Raw genomic sequence first — 6,000 nt, 5'->3', positions numbered from 1 at the left:
TGAGGACACCAAGAGAGATCAGGCTACACACAGAAGGGCCCACAGGACCCCCTCCTCCATCTCCAGCCAGCCTGCCAGACCATCCCCAAATACGCGTCCACTGGGCCCAGACCAGGAGTGTGGGAGTCTCCTCAGTCCTCAAGTGTCTCAAAAACTAGGTTATACAACATCCCTCACTGCCAAGTTCTTCCTTGTCTCTAATCTTAGCCCTGCCTTCGGTCTAAGCCCATTTCCCCTTGCTCTGCATGCAGAGGCAAAGGAGGACAGCTGGGCGCCAGCCCCCAGCCAGGGAGCCCTTCTTTGTCTTGAAGAAAATGATTCAGTTTCCTCTCGGCCTTCTCTTCTCCAACCTGAGTCATCTCCAGCTCCTTTAACCTTTCCACACACGTCATGTTTTTTCGCTGATCTCCTAGTCACTCTCCTAACCCTGCTCTGGTTATATCTCCAGCTTCCTCCTTGGAACCTGATCAGACACTGGACCTTCGCCAGGGAGCACCTGAAGGTCAACTTGAGTAGAAGAACTTAGTACAGACTGTCTCTGAGAGGTTGTCTGCTTGTCCTCGTTACCGTGCCTCTCCGCAAGACCAAACTCTGCTTACAGATTTCATCCTCTCCTTCTGGAACCTCCCTCACCCTCCTCTGCACCCAGCTAAGTGCAGAGCTTTTAAGAAGCAGCACATACATTTTCACTGGGCTTTAGGTTTAAATGAGATGCACATATAACATTTTTTTGGCCATGTAGTTATCATTTGCTTTGTAAATCATCCAGTGGCATGTAAGTGGTAGCTTTTATCGTTGTTGTGTGTGCCAGACCCCTGGAGAATGCTTGTTTTTTTAACTGTGGCAACGCAAACCATAGCACTGTCTTATAGTCGATCAACCCATAAACACTGATCGAATTCCTGCTGTGTTTCAGGCACCATGCTAGATCCTGAGACGTCAAAACGAAAGGCCAGATTCTGGTTCCACAGGCATTCACAGCCTAGTGAGGAAGATGAGACATGAACAAGTACCAAGGAGTGGGGCAGCCACTGACCAAGCCATCACACATCCTCCAGCTGTAGAGAAGGAGGAACTGACCACAACTCTTTACTCTCTATGATTATGCCTTGTTGAGCATTGGTATGCCATGCTTATGACTGCCAGCATTCCGGCCAAAGGTCGGCTGAGTTTGTATTGTCCAGGAGTATTGGTCAGCAATGTGAGCACATACCCAAGAAGGGCTGTGCAGAACCCCTCCACAAGATTTGGTATATGGACACTGAGGAAGAGATGGTCTCTTTTTCTTTTGTAGTTTGGGGCCTGTCTGCAGCCTTCTCACCAATCTGAGGGTAAATCTAACACTGAGAGACTCTGAGGGAAGCATGGTTGAAAAATGGAAAGGAAAACAGAAACCTACAATACGATTCTAAGCCCCTGGGTCCAGCCATGCCAACCCAGTCAAGCAGCCCACTGAATCCTTGTTTTTGTTTCAGCTAGGAACTCCAGAGGAAGCAGAAGGCTGAAAAGAGCCCGCAGGACCAAGATGGCATCAGGTTCCAAGGAGGAAGCTGGAGATATAACCAGAGCAGGGTTAGAAGAGTGACTAGGAGATCAGCGAAAAAACATGACGTGTGTGGAAAGGTTAAAGGAGCTGGAGATAACTCAGGTTGGAGAAGAGAAGGCCGGTGAGGGTGCTGAGGGGTAGAAGATCGTTGCCCAGTGTGCAGACTTAGGGTAATTTTTCCTAATGTCTCCATGACTCTAATAGATAGAGGAGAAACTCATCTAGGGAGGAGAGGTGGTCAGGTGATGGAGTAGCTTTGGAGTTAAGCGGACTCCAGTGGAATCGCAGCTCTGCTGCCTACCAGCTATGTGACCTTGTTCAAGTTGCTTAACCTCTCTGTTTCCCGACATGTTCCTTGTCTATAAAACACAGATAGTAGTAATCGCTTCCCTGGACTATTGCGAGCATTGCCTGACTTCATGTACTGAATTGGGCATATATTACTCAGTCAGCCTGGTCAGGAACAACTCCCTTTCTTTTGTGGAAATGCTCTTCCCCACTCTAACCAAATGGTTCTGGAGGGCACTGCCAATCATAGAATGCAGCTGGCCACACAGTTGTGCGACAGGCTGGGTCAACTAGAGTTCTTCATCCTCCGAGCCACAGGGATTGGTGTGGGGCTGGGCATGCAGCCCGAGTCTGGTTTATCAGAGACCTCTCCTAGGAATTTTGAAATTATTATTAATGAAATCGGGATTGAAGAATGATATTTCCTCTTTAGTTTCAAGACTCTGATGGTTTAAGCTCAGAGCTGCCTGCAGCCATAGTTCCAGTAGAATGAGGATGGCAGCGTTATGCAGAGTGAAGCAAAGACAAGAAATTAAAAGGGAAGAGGAGAATCTTATTAATATTTTATACCCCTGGATTTGGTTGTCCCTGAAGCTCTACCTGTGTCTTTGCAGGGAACTGATGCCTATCCTAATGTAAATTGGGTTTCTATCCCTTACAACCAAGAGAGTCTTGATCAATACAACACGTGATGCCCTTAGTATAAAAGAGATGGCACATAATAAATGCTCAAAATAAATATTTGGCACAGAAAATGCTCCAGGAAAATGGTTTGAGACCTTCCAGGCTTATGACATATTTACTTTAATTTAAGACAAATTCAGAAGTTCTTGCATACATGTACTGGTTTACAATAATAATAATAAGTGCCCTCCCAGTGTCCCAAAGGTTTCTGCTTATAGGTGCGAAGCATTCCCTTGTTGTGGTTAAAAGTAATACCCATTTTAAAGGAGACACGCCTTCATTAGCCGAAGAACTGGTAGAGAATCCTTGTCTTACGGATATCTAATTAACCCTTCAGAATATCAGCTCGACTAGACAGGCCACTCCATGTGGACTACACGTACTGTCTGCAGGAATGATGGAGGAGAGAAGTGTGCTCTGAAAGAGCTATGAAGGCTGTACAAAAAGAGATTCTGGATGAATACCTGCTCTGCCTTGAATCTGTCTCTTTCCAGTGCTAACCTTGGAATGTTTTATTTTTACTGAAAGAGGTGGGAGCTTGCTTCACTGTATGGTCTGATATGGTTAAGCCCAATTCCCTTGAATAAATTCATATGTTAATGACTTCTCCCTACCAAACTAAACCAGTGGCCTGTTGGGTGGACAAAGACCAGCCTGTTGCTGTTATTTATGAGGAATCAAGGGTCTACCACCTATAACTTTTTAAAAACCAATACAGATCAGCCTTCTGACTAGAGATAAAATGCCTAAACCCATCCAGTCCTCATCTATCTCTGGGTTCTTGTCTCTGTCTTAAAGGAATTTTCCTTAATTGTCAGTAATTCTAATTATAGCAAACCCACACACCAGTCATGGGACAACTGAGAGGTTGATGTGGTAGCAGAGCTGAGAGGCCAGGGACAAAGGCTTTGAGCGTGACTACAGGAACTATAAATGGTCACTTAGAATCCTACAATGGTTCCTTTAATTAAGCAGAGCCAATCTAGGGCAACCAATTAGGAAGTCAAGCTGCACGAGATCACGTACACTTGCGCCTGAATTACTAGCTATTTTAACTTAGAATTTTCAGGTCTGTCATCAAAGAATCCCTGGAAATAACCTGCGCATGCAGTCTTCATCTTGTCAACGACAGGTGCCCTGATCTGCCCTTGAACCTCTCTTGTATTATGATGTCATATTAGGGATTCATTTGTGTAAATCTTATAGAACGTTTGAATGATAATGGCTTAAATATAAAGGACGTTTTTTTCCTCGTGATTTCAGTATGTGACTTGCTGTATGGTCAAAAGATAGCGGATGCCGCTCTAGACTTCAGGTCTGTATTTAAGGCAGAAAGAAGGGGGCTGGTGGTGCCAGCAGCATCTGCCTCCTCCTCTCGGGAAAGCAAAAGCTTTTCCAGAAGATTTCTCAGCAGAAATTTGCTTGTATCTCATTGGCCATATCTGTGTCTTGTGACCAGCCCTAGCTGTCATCAAAGCTGAAGTAGATACAGGCTTAGACTGATTATGGCATAATGTCAGGTCCGGACCCATGACTGCTCCCAACAAAACTGCAGTTCTGTTAGCAAGCAAGAAGGGGAAATGCGTAGATATTGGCTAGGAAACCAACAGCGTCTGCCATGATGGTTTTAGTAAGATCTATACACATCCTCACATAGTATCCCAAATGTGGAACTTTCCTACTGTTATGATCTGACATATGTTTAGCAAATCATAACATAGCATAGCTCCATGACGCTGTTCCCAGTAGAAAAAAAAGCGCTCTCTCTTTTTTAAGGACCAGGATTTATACTCTTTTGCTTCCGAAGAATATCTACGCCATAGGATTGTGTCTACGGTATAGACTTCGACTCTGTCTTCTAGGTATATGTGAACACTGAACACCTGTAGAAAGACTACTTAAAGACCTTAGGGCTTCAGGGTCAAAGGGACAGAATGGTTTTACCTGGCATGCCTTCTAGCTAAGCAGCAGGAACATTTCCACTAACAACCCAGTCCCAAAACAGCTCATGTTCCAGCACTCCCCACTCACCCCACTCCAACTCACAATCCCACGGCAGGCAAAGCAAAAATAACAAAAGTATACCAACCCCATTTAACTACCAGTGCTTACCTCGTTAAACTTAAATGCTCCGCCCAAATTACAGAATAACAAAAGCCTGTAGTTAATAATCCTTTACTTTCAGTGCTTCCATCTGGCCAAAAAGGAAGAAAAAAAAATTCAAGCAAAACAACATCACTGTCCAAGGTTAGAGGCAGGGTTAAGCTAGGTAGAACTTCTCTCATTTTTACATTAGGAAAGACATTTGAACCAATGACCAGATTCCTGTGTCATCTAATTTCAGGGGTGTGTGACATGTCTTTCATGTTGGGTGATGCCTTTGAGGAAGCTTTCTCTTGCAGATGGCTTGCCAACCAGGCCTTACAATGGCTGAATTCTAGTATCTGTTCCCCCATATCTTGGCCCTATCAGATGACAGTCTGCTAGGGAAATTCTGTCAATATCTCCTTCCTTTGGAAGTTTAAGGATAAGAGACCTCTCCATACCAACACTTACTATTCTCACAGAAGCTTATATGGAAATTCAGTAGAGATGGTCTTTGGCAACACCATCTCCAGCCATGTGGCTGAACTGCATTGGCTTAAGGAAAGTGAAAGTTGGTAGGCCCTCAATTCCTTATAAATGGGAGTGGCTGGCTGGTCTTCACCTACCCATCAGACCACTGGATTGGCCTGGGAGGCAGAAAACATTAACATATAGACTTATTCAAGAGAATTGGGATCAACTATGGTCAGACCGCTCAGTGAAAGAAACTTCCCCTTTAAAAAAAAAAATAATAAAACTCTCTAAGTTTTGGGCGCCTGGGTGGCTCAGTTGGTTAAGCGACTGCCTTCGGCTCAGGTCATGATCCTGGAGTCCTGGGATCGAGTGCCGCATCGGACTCCCTGCTCGGCGGGGAGTCTGCTTCTCCCTCTGACCCTCCCCCCTCTCATGCTCACTCTATCTCATTCTCTTTCTCAAATAAATAAATAAAATCTTAAAAAAAAAATAAATAAATAAAACTCTCTAAGTTTTGGGCGCCTGGGTGGCTCAGTTGGTTAAGCGACTGCCTTCGGCTCAGGTCATGATCCTGGAGTCCCTGGATCGAGTCCCGCATCGGGCTCCCTGCTCGGCGGGGAGTCTGCTTCTCCCTCTGACCTTCCCCCCTCTCATGTGCTCTCTCTCTCTCACTCTCTCAAATAAATGAATAAATAAAATCCTTAAAAAAAAAAACTCTCTAAGTTTATTGTTGGGAAGAGAATCTCTCGATGGAACAGGGAAGCAAGACCACAAAGCTGGACTCTCATCCGCTGAGAGACACCTTCCTCGTAAGATGCCCCACGAATGACTGCTGCCACCAAGTTGGCTATTCTACCTTGGGCTCCCCGACCTGAGACTGCATATGTAACTCTTCCTAAAATGTCCCCTTTCATAGCTCAAAG

This window comes from Leptonychotes weddellii, chromosome 11 (genome assembly GCF_054177405.1).
Source record: "Leptonychotes weddellii isolate Sample4059 chromosome 11, ASM5417740v2, whole genome shotgun sequence".
Classification (NCBI taxonomy): domain Eukaryota; kingdom Metazoa; phylum Chordata; class Mammalia; order Carnivora; family Phocidae; genus Leptonychotes; species Leptonychotes weddellii.
The sequence above is the reverse complement of the archived record's forward strand: the minus strand, read 5'-3'. Positions refer to the sequence as shown.